The sequence below is a fragment of the Condylostylus longicornis genome, unplaced genomic scaffold, assembly GCF_029603195.1.
Source record: "Condylostylus longicornis isolate FDR11 unplaced genomic scaffold, ASM2960319v2 ptg000044l, whole genome shotgun sequence".
Classification (NCBI taxonomy): domain Eukaryota; kingdom Metazoa; phylum Arthropoda; class Insecta; order Diptera; family Dolichopodidae; genus Condylostylus; species Condylostylus longicornis.
Window position 1 is genome coordinate 11,341,286 of NW_026578013.1, and position 16,030 is coordinate 11,357,315.

The 16,030-nt window shown below is 24.0% G+C and overlaps 1 protein-coding gene across 6 annotated transcripts in view; it reads left to right on the forward strand.

Moving 5' to 3' along the window:
* LOC129610185 (sodium-dependent nutrient amino acid transporter 1) overlaps positions 1-16,030 on the forward strand; it is a 99,961-nt gene that overhangs the window by 14,007 nt on the left and 69,924 nt on the right. The window lies entirely within an intron of this gene.

Consider the following 16,030-nt stretch of genomic DNA (forward strand, 5'->3'; position numbering starts at 1 on the left):
ATCTTCTATTTGAAATTACATTAAAAATTTGCTTACGTTAATGTAGGCAACATTTTACAGGAATTTCATTCTTCATTTTATAAAGTTAACTAGTTTTAAAAATTTATTAAATTGACCTTAATTTAATTCTAATTTAAAATTTTAATTCTTATTTAATACGTTTATAAATAATGCTAATTGTTTTGAGATATTTGAATAACAATTCTAATCACTTCCGGGCTAGTCTTCCATTCTAATATTATAGCAATGTAATTTTTAAGGTAAAGTATATATTTTAATTGTTAAACATCTGTGACAACTTGCTAACTTGGAATACATATAAGTATGTATATCTAAAAATGATTGATTTTTATTGTTCTTGAATTGATTTTTTATAAAACTTTATTCAAATATTGTAAATAGAGAATACTCAAGGTAGTGACCGTGGCCCTTTAATATATTTTTGTTAGTATGTGGATATAAATGTATTTATATATATTCGGTTGAGTATAAAATTGAAAAATGTTTTCATCACAACTAGTGTTGGTCGTTCATATTGTAAATTGCAAAAGTTCATTTAAGATTGGAAAACTGAAAATTTACAATATTTGAATAATTTCTAGATTTAATTTTGAAAGGTACACATATCAATAACCTTTAAAATTAAAAAATACAATTAAATACAAAAAATTATTCTTGCAAAATAAAATTTGTACAGCATAGACATTCTAGTTTCCAAGCATCTTCTTAAAGATTCTAGAACTCAATTGAATTCAATCGAATTTAATCTAGTTTCAACCTAGTATAAACATTGTTGCTGCAAACAGTTTCATAGTTGATATGTATTCTTCACTTGAAAAGCCAAGTAAGTATTTGAAAAAAATAAGAACTAAATCACTCTCAAGAACCTTTTTCTCTCTTTAATTTTAATAAACATTCAAGCTTGACAACAGTTCTAGCATATTTTTTATTACAATGATTTTATTTATTAATAATTCTATTATTTGTCTGGAACATAAAATATAATCGAAATAATGTAGTGTAGGTATTTAAACATTTTTTGATTATTTTTTCTTTCATAAAAGCCATAATTCATCAATTATAGATCGCATGTTTTCATGTTTATTAAAAATTTTGAAAAATCAAAGTTACGTAAATCTTTAACTAACAAAAATAATTTCTAATTATTTTTTAAGTTGTTATTTAAAATTATTGTCCCATGAAGTATAAAAACTATAAATAATTATATAACTTTAATACTAAAGAGAAAAAATAACAAAAAACTACTACGTTTATAGGCTTGGTTAAGAAATTGTGAATGTGAAATTTCATCAACTATTCACAATTGACCAATAAATAAGTACACATGCCTTCCATTAGTTTATATGGAATTTAACTATACTGCTGAAATAATTCTTAAGATTTCGATGCCTTTTTATTTTTATTATGTTTTTGGTACTAAATTTGGTATCGGTGGTAGGCCAGGAATTAAAATTACCAGGAATATGCACGCTACTTTTCTTAATGAATTAAGCTCATACGGAAAATAAATAAAGATCTCACTAGTCGTATTTTAAGAAGATTAAAACAAGTACCACAAAAATTTCTCAAAAAAAAGCAATGTCTCACAAAAATTTCCAGCTATTTCCTGTTATTTTATACTTTTACTTGAATATTTCCAATTTTTACGTCAAAGCTTTAACTTTACTACTATTATGCAAATATTATACAACTTACGAGTATTAATAATCATTTTTTATATTGGTAAAAACCTGCACTAAATTTAAATTTCTTTCCAAGAAAACTGAAAGTGAACTTTTACAAAAGCGTTGAGATTTAATCAAAAATCCAAAATTATTTTGATCAGTTACTATGCGTGCGTGAATTGGAATTAAGTATATTGTAGAAATATTATTCAACAGGCCAGTATTTCTTAAAAATCACTTCATTATAAAACGCGGGCAATTAAAAATTCGTTTTTATAATTTGGAGATGTATGAATGGCATAAAATTACAGAAAATATTTGTTTTTTGTAACTACAAATAAAGCATACAATTTATGATTAAAGAAATCAAATATTCAATTTGAATTCTTTTGTTCCATATTGTACACAAATTTCAGGTTATCCGCCACAATTTTAACGTATTAAAAAAATAAGAATGCTGAGATCATGTTTACCATTTGCCTGTATTTCTGTATAATTAGTTTTGTTTTGTATAATGAAAGGGATCTCGATTTACTCTGCAAACACATGTGTATATGTGCATATATATTTATAATGTGCAGGAACTTATCATCTAACAAGGATAATGCGCAATTTTTCCTTATAAATCTACTAATTGTTTTCAAAAATTATTTGAATTTTTCTCCACAATTGTTTCACTAATTTTTTTTTTTCACTTTTAATAAATAAGGAAGGGTATTCCATTTCTTATTATAACAAAAAAGAAAAACAATCTTATGTTGGTACTGTTTTGAATTCTTAGAATTCTCTTCACTTTTAATTTAGAATTATTTTATAGTGAACTACGTATATGTACAATTTTTATTCCGAACACATAAAAATATCGTACATTTTATACTTAAAATATAAAATTTAAACAATGAAGCCCAATGATATTTATATCATTATTTCTGTTAACACGGTTCACTTCCATATATTCATATATGATAAATTTAATTTAAAAAAAAACACATTTAAAAGGACATAAAAGGAAATCCAGTTTCCTTCTTCAGTTTCTAAAGAAATTACAAATAAATAAACATATATGTATGTATATTTGTGTACAAACCTTTATTATATGTTAACGCACACAAAGGGAATTTCTTTGGAAACTATCGTGTTATGATATTCTAGGTAAATTCTTTCTCATAAAAAATAAAGAAGAAAATTAAAAGGTAAATAAAAAAAATTTATTGCTTACCTGTTTTATTTTTATAATATAATATATTTGTATTGTGCAGCTGTACTTTACTCATACACACTTTAAACAATATCGGTCTATGCTTTATAAATATTGAGCAAGTGTTTGTAGCTATTATTTGAACTATAATTAAATTTAAGGGCTATGTAAGGGAGTAAGGTAAAATATTTGGGAATGCAATTTACTAATGTTCTGTGATTTGTATTTACTACTCTCAACTTACTTATGCTTAGGTGACATGGCAACATTCACCGCACATAATGAATCTGCCAAACCGATTATAATTCCATTGCATATAGTAGATATTTTGAAAAATTATGACAATGACATCATTTCGAATTGCGACATTATTAGCAAATGTACAAATTTATGAATTTATAAAATAAAAAAGGAATTTTTGACAATATTGTAAAGAAAACACAGGCACGTATATAGATTTATGAACTATGTTATAATTATATATAGTTATCCGGCGAATCCTTAAAAGTTAAAAAAAAATTTTTATTATTTTATTATTTTTTCATGGTTCACAAATAAATTTGCATTATTTTTAACTTTGTTATTTATTTTTTTTATACATGATATTTTTATTTATTTTACCTTGAACTTGATATTTTACTTAATTCAAGTTCAAGTTACTTGTTATACAATTCTAATGTGATTTATGTAATTTGAATGATTTTATAATTTTTGCTATTATAATTTCGTTTATAATAATTTTGTTGATGTTCCATTTGCCGATTGAAAATGATTTTCTAAATATAAAATTAAAATAATTGAACCATGTAAATTTAAGTAGATGGTAATAATAAATTTGGTGAATAGTCTTATTAAACAAATAATAGTTTTCGGATAAGTAAAGAATTTTTTTTATAATTCTTACAATTTTTTATTTTAAACACTATTATTAGTAAATAATAAACAATTACGATGCATTTGTTCAATAGTAACGTAACAAAGGTATGATAACTAACATCAAAGAAATCAAAACAAAAAATATAACCGAAAAACCACTAACCAGATCATCCGTAAAAAAAGCCGTGTTGAAACTAAACTATAATATTGAATTATGCCAAAATTACAAAAAAAGAATGGTAAAATCTTACTCAAAAAGATTCATCACCTAAAATATCACAACAGAGGTCATGGTTTTGTCAATTTACATTAAACATTTCAAGTCTACAATTAAAACTTTTATGAAATAAGAATCTAAAACATTATACTCGTAGAAAACAAAGTTCTATGAAGTTTTCTTTCGGCATATTATATTTTGCTGCATATATTTAGGAGGCTTATTAAATTAATTTTGTTAAGAACTTTGTACTAGCATAATTATTATTGCATTGAAGTTTTATTAACTTGAATGATTAACAGGAAGAAAGGAAACAGGGACAGGAAAAAAATTTTGTACTAACTAAATAAAATATTAATTATAATATCTACAAAGTATTAAAGCTTCAAACCACTACCTAAATTGCCTCAAAGGATTGGACAATTGATATTTGATACCACAAATTAACGAAAATCAATTCATGTGTTCACTGAAGTTGCTGATTTTTTATGCTTAAGAAATGAAGTTCACTTTTCAATTTAACTAATTTTGCAAGTGTTGAGGGATTTAATTTTAAATCTCCCATGTTCCAGCTCAATACGTATACTTAATGAATTACTTTTTATTTTTAAATAATGAACTTTTCATATGCAAAAATGGCGTTCCATTTGAAAACCACTCCCAGGCTACAATAATAACTAATGCATGATTTCTCGCCAAAATTTTGATAAAATATTTAATTTGATTTTAATGTATATATTTTTCAATTATTTTAATGATACAAGCGTATAAGTTAATGTTTTTACTTTAATAATAACTATAAAACTAAAATTTTGAAGATATTTTCATTGCTCAAATATGTTTTTGTTCATATCATACTAAAATACCTTAATTAATACTTAAGTCTTTTTTGTTTTTACCAAAATAAATGCAACGTTAAAAAATACGCTTTCACGCTTTTTAACTGCTATATATATATATTTTTTAAATTATTGGTATATAAAATGCGATGACCTTTATAAAAAATAATTCACTGACCCCAAAAATAAAAGCAAAAAAACATTTTAAGCTTAAAATTTTTGATATAAATACAAGGTGAAACAAAATATGATCTTATAGGAAAAGATGAATTTTTAGCGTCTCTGACCAAAAACAAAAAAAAAATGAAAACAATTTTTCTTCTTCTTCTGTTTCTGTTTACAAACATATTAACAACCACGTCTAATATCTAAATATTAATATTCAATAATAATTAATAAACAAAAACGGAAATTTAAAGTATAAAATTACGACCATATTTTACAAATTGTGCATCACAACATAAAATTTTATCCATAATTTATACGAATCATTTATTTCTAATGAAATGAATAAAATGAACAAATAATTTCAAGTATTTTTAGTTTATTTATAAAAAACAAAATTCAAGCTCATTGGTTTTACAAAATATTCAACTCGAAATGTGTCATAAGTTTTCTTGTATTTTAGGTATGGGTTTTAACAGAATTTAAATATGTTTTATCGCTCTTCTGTTTACTAAAATTTAATTAAGTGCTAATAGAATAAAAAATTAATTACTTTTGAATGCTAACAATAAAACTTTTCGAATTGCTCTATGAAATTGACAAAAATTAGAAGCTGCAGAAATAAATAATAGAGTTTTCTTTCAATATGAATTTTGTTATACTAGAATATTTAACAAGGAAAGTAAGTAGTTTTTTTTTTTGTAAGTATAGCTTTTTTATTATTTGCATTTTTGTATAATACCAATATAATTGGTACATTGTTATTTGATAACTAATTAGTTGTTTTTGAATTAGCTGATTGCATGTTTTTTCGTATACATTTTACAAATTCAATTTGTATAATTTATTATTATATAATCTACATATATGCATTATTAAAATAAAATTTCATGCTAACATTATAACTTAAAAAGTTATTGTCTGATTTCTGATATATTAAAAATTAAATATTTTTTGTAAAATTAAATAAATTTGTTATACAAGGTTCTCAGATGTCGCACTTCCGCGCCAAAGAACCCAGACGAATAAAAAATAATGAGAAAGTTTTATAAAAACTTGCACTTGTAAATGGTAGTTTGCACTGTACTGATTATATTAAAATACAAGAGAATAATTACCAGAAAGATCAACGTAGTCAAAAATCTTATACGAAATATATTGCATGATATCGAAGTACCTAAAAGATTATGTCCCATAGGCAATTTAAAATGTTTAAAGAGCAATTTGTAAATTCCCTATCTTAATTGTGCTGCAAACTTTAAGGTTCATTCCCCACTCTCTTCCTAATAAAGTTTTTCTCTCTTTTCAAATTAATTGGAAAATGTAACAATATGCTTAAATATATACATATCTTTCTCTTAAGATTTAAGGAATACTTAAGATATAAGAGCTCAAAATATTTATATATCAATTCGATTTTTAAATGAATCTCGTTTATTAAAATGAATTTTTATGTTTTATGCAACAAGTTAAGAATAGATAATCCTAGTATTAAACATATTCAACGTTATTAACCTTTCAACTGCTATTGCAGTTCCGATTATATGTAGTTACATTTACATTACATTATAGGTACAAATTAATAAATGTACATAATTTCACAGTTACATAGCCAGTTACACTATAGGTATAGTACATAACCCTTATATGAATGTACGTATGTATGTATAAAATTTCTTCAATAACTATAGTACCTTTAGGGCATAATTGTATTGGTTATTTTTTATGTAAGTACATTCATGGATGTATTTTGTTTTTACATAAGAGGTTAATCGTTTCTTGTAAAAGTTTATTAGGTTAACAGACTAATCACCTTTACTATAACATCTATTAAAATGTAACCATCATAAATGCTATTATCATTGCATTTCTTTCTTTTTTTTTTTTAAATATTTTACACAATACTTTACAACACCACGATTTCAGCACAAATAAATACATATATGTAAGTAAATACTTTAGTAATATTTGCTATGTATGTATGAAAGAATAAATGGTTAAGTAAAATTATAAACACATTACTCATCATCTCTCCCCGATAAAGAGAAAAAGAAAAGAAAATAACAAGAAACAAAAAATATGTGAATGAATTAAGAAGATAATCCATGACAGCTATGTAAACATTCCCCAACGGTTTGAAATAACCAATTTATTTCCGTTATATGCAAAATGATATAAAACGAAATAAAACAGTAACATTAAAAACACAAAAAAGGGTCACTGTAACGATTTTTATCGAAAAAAATTCAAATAAGGAAATGAAAAGAATGAGTAGAAAACAAAATGTGACCAAAAGTGGAACACAATGAGGAACGTAAGGGGTTAGGAGCAAAAAAAAGCGAATTGAAAATTTTTTGTCACTCAATGCAAAATATTTGAAAATTTTATAAAAATAAGGACACGACGACGTAACTTAAAAGAAAAATAAAAGTTACCCAGCCGAATTTTAGAGCAGTGACAATTTCAACATTATTTTTCTATTTATGAAATTTTCAACCCCTTATAGGTCTTCTCCATCCATTTTTTCCTCCCGTATTATCACTTAAAACTGCAATATAGTTTCCTCGTAAATTAAACTGTTCGACGAAAATATAATACTTTACATATACATACTTTTGACTTGACGCCAATTTATTTCTAACTACCTTAAGCAAATTTCGTACAATTTCAAGTTACTTGCCTTAGTTCCACCTTAAAATTCATTTCATAACAACATAAAAATTAAGAATAGAATTGTGCTATGATACTTCTATTAAAGAAGTAGCACGAGTTTTACCTTTTGTTTTTAGTAATAAAATAAAAGGTAAAGACTAATATAGTCTTTTCGCAACTTCTGACCTTACCTCCTTTGAAGGTTTGCCACTGAATCACTATTCTCATAATTTTAATTTTAAGATTGGGTCGGTGTAGCAACAGAAAAAAAAATGGGTTGAGTAATTTAAAAAAAAAAATTGTCACAGTATTTTTTATGAATTCTAGTCAATGGAGGTTTGTTGGCTCAAAATGGTTTTGTTTTAGTTTTAATAGTCTTAATTTTTCATTTAAAATGAGTGCGCATCTTTAAAAAATGACCTAGTTGTAAATTAAAACAATAAAGTATATTATAAATAATTATAATTATTAATAGAAATTTATATCATTATAAGAAAACATTTATGCCGGGCATTTTATTTATGTTTTTTGTATTAAGTATAATAGCGGTATAAGCCGAACGAAATAATGAGATTATTTTCTCCCTCAGGTCATGTGATTAATAATTATCATTCGAGTATTTTTTTTTTATAAAATTATTGTAAATTTTCTTGAAGCCCACAAACTCACTGCTTTCATAGCTAGTTTACATTCATAATACTCGTATGTTATGTATATTGAAATTCAAACTCTTTATCAATGCTTTAATTCATTGGAGAATTTTTAGAGCTTTTTGATGGCATTAGGGATGTGAAAACTACAATTAAAATAAACATTGACAATGTAAGGAAATTAAAAAATTTATTCCGTTTTTGCAAAAAAATCTTGCAATTTCTTTATTATTATTGTAAATACACAATTAAACGATTCAAATACCTGTAACAGGTATAATAAACCAATAATTATTATATCAAAAAACTAACAAAAACAATAGACAAACCATCAATAAAACGTTACGTTTTTTTTTTAAGTAAATGCATGTTTTTTGCGTGTTTTTATCTCTATTATTCTTTATTGAGTGATCGAATTATTAGAGTTGCCAACATAAAATATCAGTTCTTTTGATTCCAATTCATCGGGCGTTTTAGAAGTGGATTTCTGGAAGCGTCTTAGTTCCATGCTGCCTGAGCTTTAGAATTTATAAAATTAAATATTGAAATCGAGAAATGTTCTCTAAATTTGGCTTGTTTTTTTAATTGGTTCCATTTCATTATAAAATTTGCTTCTGCATCTAGGTTCTGCTTACCATTATTTTCACATTATTATTCTTTTTGTTGTAGTTGTTCCTACATCGCCACCTTCTCCATTTTTCTATTATCTAAGGAGACACATGATTACATAGAAACATATAAGGCTTTATCTCACCATAGAACCGTGTTCATTGTTTCAACATTACTTCCATACCAACACCCTATATTCACATGAGTTGCAATTTTTGCAGGCCAAATTTTACACTTTTATTTTTTGAAAAATATTGGTGCCCACTCTTTTAATTATAAAAAACAAACATGTGTATGTACTATTGATTAAACAATAATAATAAAAAAAATTTTAAATATTCCTATGGTATCTGACAATAGTTAACAATTTCCTAACTACGTGAACATTTGTTCGTGTGTAATATTCGCAAATATGAAAAAAGACTAATATGAAATTAAAATGTATGTGCAAAGTACTCTTATGTAAGTATCATAGTTAGTTTTATCAATAGGTTTAAAATAGTACATAATTTAAAAATAAAAAATATTAACCACCTAGTCACAAACACCTGTGATAGGAAGATGATTCGTTTTTTTGTTTTTTTTTTTTTGTTTCTAACGATAAAAAAATAGTCACATTGAAAATTTTTTTTATGAGAAATTTTATTTTTTCCGTTTTCATGCTTTTATAATTTTAGAATAACTTGTTAATTATTTTATTGTTAGATAAACTTTTGTAATAAACATTAAAAAAAATTTAATAGTTATTATTTGAAATTACTGTAGGTTTTTTTATATATAGAAATTTAATAATAGAATTCAATGAATTTCGTCGATAACAAGTTCAGATGAGGTTTTTAAAGAAATTAATTTGCACGCCAAAATCAAAACTAGTGTTTTGTAATTGGAAAACATTGAAATATTTTCGCAGAGGTATTTTAAATTTGCAGGTCTCAATCTTATTTTTTACTTATCACGACAGTCTGAGTCGCCGATGGCCAGTCTGAATAGCCGATCGCCAATCGATTTTGTCTGAGTCGCTGAGTTTATGGCAACATTGAGTTTATGGTTGACACAGTCATATTGCTTAAGAATTCTGGACAGCTGTGTACGACATATGGATCAAAACTTAATACGATCTTGATAATTGGTATGCATATAAACTTTAAAATATAAACAACATTATATTTTCACTATAAACAACATTACTAAAATCAATGTTTGTATTGCAACGAACGTTTAAGGGTATTGCAGTTTGTGTGTTTGCAGTTTGTGAAAATTGCAATCCAAAATAATTTCTGTCAATTGGAATGTCAAAAGTTGTCAATTGGACTGTCAATTATTAATGACAGTTTTTGGTATGATTATTTAAAAAATTAAAATTCATTAATAAATCACAACTATTAAACCATTATTTTCCATATGTTTCGCAAGCTATGAAAGATTTCGAAAGTGTTTACTGTCCCTCAATTTAGTTCTTCCTCACATACTCGTGCTTCTTTATGCATGATAAAATAAATATTAAATATTAAGTATTGCAATTATTATAATTTTATTGAAAACTATGTAAAATACAACGTGGAATTAAAATAAAAATTATTTAAACTTTATTTAGAACTTCTAGAATTAAAAAATTCTATTTTTTTTCATCACGCTTCAATAATAAAATAAAAATTAAAATCACTTTATCATCAGATTTCAAGGTTATTAATTAATTAAGTTTTTTCATTAATTAATTAAAATATTATTTAACTGTCCCCGTCTTTTATCAAATACGTACAACATTTAACTTGGCTATTCAAACGCTTATAAATGATGACTTAATGATAAGTTTCAATAATTTATTTTGTATGACATGTCACATGGAAATATAAGATGGTAAATCACCTGTGTAAATTTTATGAAAACAACTGTAATTAAAAATAAAATTTTAATTTATTTGAAGTAAGAAAAAAATTAAAATCGAAAAGTAATTTTTTGTTCATTTTATCAATTTTTACAAATTAATCATTTAAATTTTACATTATTATTTTTTAAAACCCTCTTATGGAAGTAATAATTTAAAACCCAATCTTAGTGATAATTTCAAGATTATATAAGACTAAAAATAATCTCAGGTGTATCCCTTTATAAAATTATTTAAAAAATCACATAAAAAAAGATGACTAATAGAACAATAGCAGTAAATTAAATAATATTATTATTGAATTTGCACCAAAACAACAACAAAATACTATTTCAGATTACTCAAACGACGAAAAAAAATCGGAATAAATTAATAAATTTAAACAGGAAACTCACATTGTATGTTAAATTGAAGTTTTTTATAAAGTTTTTGTAAAGTTTAAGTTGGATAAATATATTGTTTAAGATCTAGAATTCGATAAATACTCGTATATAATTCCAAATTGAATGTCATCGTATTGTTGTTGATAAACTTATTTGAGTTTTTGTAAATGACGTGGATTATTATCAGAATTGAATAATCTAGTTATACGTCTATGCAAAGTTAGTTATTATAAACACAAACCATTTAATACACACGGTTTGCGACTGTAAAAAAATTTTGACGGTAAATAAGTATCTCTTTTTATCGTCAAAATCTTCTCTTTTAATTTGTGATTCGATTTTCTAGGTAATGTCTTTATCTCTATATTAGATGTAAAGACATTATTCTGGGTATATATGTATGTTGTATATTACCACGAAAGTTTGATAAATCAAACGTCTTGAGTATTTATTTTAAAAAGTCGTAAGAGTCGTAAAAGACTCAATACCTTAATGAAAGTCACAAAAAATGTTTTACTATGTTTATGATGCTCACGAAAGATGCTCCGTTTTTATGATTGAAAGTTCTTCCATTAACCACATGATGATTTTTAGCCTCTTGTTGCGATTTCCTTTAAGTAGAGATTTGTTAATTGGAAAGGTAAAGAAATTAAAACTTTTTCTTTAAAGTGCATTCTTAAATTTCAGTTGCGTTTAAACTTTAACGCTTAAATTTGACATTCTGAAATCATGTGCCGCATTTTTCTTTTAATTATTTATTCCCTTACTTTTTTTCGTTTGGCATTCACAAAATCGATATTATTACCAAATCAGTTTGAATTGCAATAAAAAAATCAATCAAACCAAATTATCTTGGTAATGTTACAACAATAAAACTTCATCACACTACCGTGATTAAAACTAAAACAGAGCTTAAAAATTAGTGAATATGTTTAAAAAAAAGTCAAAATAAAAACGAAAGTTATTTTTTTCATCTTGCATCTACACTATTTTTAATTAAGAATTCAAAAAATCCAATGATTATTATAAATTCCAGTTATAAATGTTTAAATAACGTGTTTATTAGTAATAGTTCCATAAAAAAAAACACAAACATGACAGTATAAGTTAGATAAGAAAATAAAATATGAAGAAGACAAGTTGTGAAGAAAAAACAAGAAAATTTAAAAACAGAATTATAAAATTTCCATTTTCAAACTTTTTAACTGATACCGTATGTCCAATGACAGCTGACATTGAAATTTAGAAAAACAAAAAGTCAAAATCAAGTTTTTACTTTTTACGTTACAGTTTTTTTTTTCTGTATTAAAATTATTGCTAACGGTTTCGATTCACTTTTCATAATAATGAATAACAAAATAACGTTAAAAGAATTGACATTTATGACATTTGTTTATTAAAATATTTTTTGTCATATTGATTTGACAAAGTGTCAGAAGTTTTCTACTTGTCTTAAGTTTTCTACTTGCAACTTGTAATTTATGTAACACGTTATAATTATAAGCAGTAATATTTCTTGAACTTTATAGTTTATTAGACTGCCGAACTATGCGCAAATTTGCATTTTTAAAAAGAGAAACATCATTAATTTAACTTTTGTTACGGAATTTTAAAAAAGTATTGGTATGGTATTTCCAAATAGCTTCTAATTTAATGTAAAAATATAAAATTAAAAATTTAAAAAAATTAAAAAATATTAAAACAATGATAAACAAGCACCTTGCCTAATGCATTTATTTTACAAATAGCAAAATTTTATTATAAAGATTTGATTGTCAACGTTTAAAGATCAAAGAAACTTTTAAAGTATATAGCCCTTAAAATTTACTTTGTTATAATATTGATTACACTATCAGTAATGAACAATTACTGTAATTTTTATGACATATTATAGTCGTCATTTGATAAAAAGTAATGCAATCATTGAAATTGAAAGTTCACTTCAAAATAAAAAGCTCATGTCAAATCCACTTAATTATAAAACTCTTATTATTATTTAAACTGCTATAAAAGATAATTTTTATTATTGTAAGACGATTGCAACAGGGCTACAAAAATGCAGCGCACCCAAGCAATTAACCAAAATTTTGTGTTTATTTCAAAATTTAGTTCAGGAATTTGTGGATTTGTTAATTTTGAATTGCAATATTCATAGTTTGGTTTTTCGCACAAAAATTGTATTAAATATATATATATATATATGTATATATATTTTTTTTTACAAATTAACTATTATTTTATATTTCCTATTATTGTTACATATACAAGTATTCTCTGTTATTGTAATATTTAACCCTATTGTACTTAAATACAATTTGAAATCCCACTTGCTCTAAATTTATATCAGTCGGCTAATATACATGTATATACATATTTAAATCTCAAAATTTTTGTTATGGAAAAAGCCATTTACATTTCTGAATGACAAGTGAGTGGCAACTAAGAAATGTACATTCAAAAATGGACATATTATGTACATTTCGAATATATATACATTTATACATATATGTATAAATGTAGCAACACTTTCATACTCCAAGTTAGTATCTTTTTTATTAAAATATTAACTTTTAAAATATTAAAAGTCCGACATAAATATGTATAATATTATGTACATGTGTATTTTGTAAATTGCACATACATGTATATACATATTGTAGCAATTATTTTGCTGTCAAGTTTTCGAAATATAGTCTCTAAAAAAGAAAATACAAAAATTAGTTTTACCCAATTTACATTTTCTCTGGACACTTTTTCATAACACCACCAACCAAAAAAAAAAATTTTTTTTCAAACCTCTTAACCTTAACAGCCCCCCAAAACCTTAATTACATAAAGAGAGTGTGTAAGAAAACAAAGCATTATTTTCACAAATTCACTTCATCGGTAATATAAGGGTTAAATTTGTAATTAAAAAAATATTATTCCCTTAAATTCTCTAATGCATACTTACTTAATTACATACTTACATGGATTAACTTAGAGCTTATAAGTTAAAAAATAATTTAAACCAATCATCATAAATATATTATACACAAGTTTAAATGAAATTGCACTGTAGGCGTTCAAATAAGTAAAATAAAAATTTTTTCTATAAATAATATTTAAAATATTTTATAAAACATTGTTCTGATTGCAAAATCTTGTTTAAATCTTGTTTAATGAATTACCAGTTTTATTTTTTTATATTATAAAGTCCGGTTTAATTTGTTTTAAATACTTAATAGACTACTATAATAGTTGTTAAATATTTAAAATTAATTTTTATTTTATAATTTATTTGAAATTCAAGAAATTTGTATTTAGATAACAATAATAGTATGTGGTTTTTAATATTTTATCATTGTCTTGTCCATTTATAGAGTGACTCTTCAGTCACAATATAGACTTTTTCAATGATACCCAAATATGTAAAGTTTAAATATAATTTAACAAAATAAATTTTATAATTATTGAATTTGTTTTATTTAATATTGTGTATATGAACAAAGAAATAAATATTTTATTTAGAAGAAATGTTAAATTTATAATTATATTTTAAAAAAATATATAAGAATAGTGTAATTAAAGTGCATAAAAGTGTGGTAGAATATAAAAAAAATTAGCATGAACGAAAAAAATCTATTCACGGTAACCCAAAAGAGTAAAAAACTCTTATAGAAGGAAGAATTAATTTTAATAGCACAATTTCGAATTTCTTTTATATGATATTGTTAATTAAAATTTAAATAGAAATAAAATAATTGTCAATAATTTGAAATTTTTAATAGATTTTCTTTATAAGTGTAATTATAAGAAAAATGGTAGTTATGAGCTTAATTATTTTTACAATACTTGTTTTAACTATAACAATTTTAACCATAATTTTTATATTACTTCTAATTAGAGAACTATAATTAAGTTGTTAAAATTAAACAGAATTGTGTAAGGTTAAAATCAAAAAATATAAAAAGGTAAGAAATTTGCATGTTAAGTTGGTGTTTTTTGAAATAAACTTCCTGTCATGTATTTTTCATTCGAATTTAAATTTAATTTTAAATTTTGTATTTTAAACTGTTTTAATTAAAAACCAATTATTAATGAAGTTTATTGCACAATTTTAACTTATAAAATTGTAAAGTTTTTTTTACGAAATTATCATTTTAAAATTTTTTTAACCCTAAAGGCATCCTCAAAGATTTTGCTTGTACTTTATAAAATTAGTTTTAAAATTTAATTAATTATAAGAGTGATTCTAAAACACCCACTTATAGCAGGATCTTACATTTTACGATAAAAAAAGGATAATTTAAAATATTTCTTTTGCTCAATCATAAAAATGCAACTATAACTGTGCGTTTTAATATTAACATATACAACGAAATTTTTTTTTGGCAGTCGGATTGAATTATGGGGTTACATTGAGAAAACTTATATTATTCAAGTCTATTTTAAATAAAAGAATTGCGTAGCGTTACGAATCTAGCCCGTTATGTCCGTAATACTGATATGACATACGCAAAGACCTTAAGATATCGAAGATTACTTACGAAAGTAAATAGTATTTAGGAAATCTTATTTTATGCCTTCATATCCACATCTATGACTTAAAAATGTAGGAGACCACGAAAATTAGTTTAATGTTTTCAATTAGAATAATAAGCTTTTACTACTGTGTTATGGTAAATTGGACACTGGGAATATAATCAAAAAAAAAAAAAACAATAAATAAAAAATATTCAAATTTATGTTGATAACATTTTCACACATTTTCCGAAAATTTTACTCTCCTCATGGTGAAAAACTATGAAACTCCTAAAGAAAAACACTATGTGATTCTTTTAAGTAACAGGAATTGAATCAGAAAAGGTAAATGAACAAAGTTCCTTCTA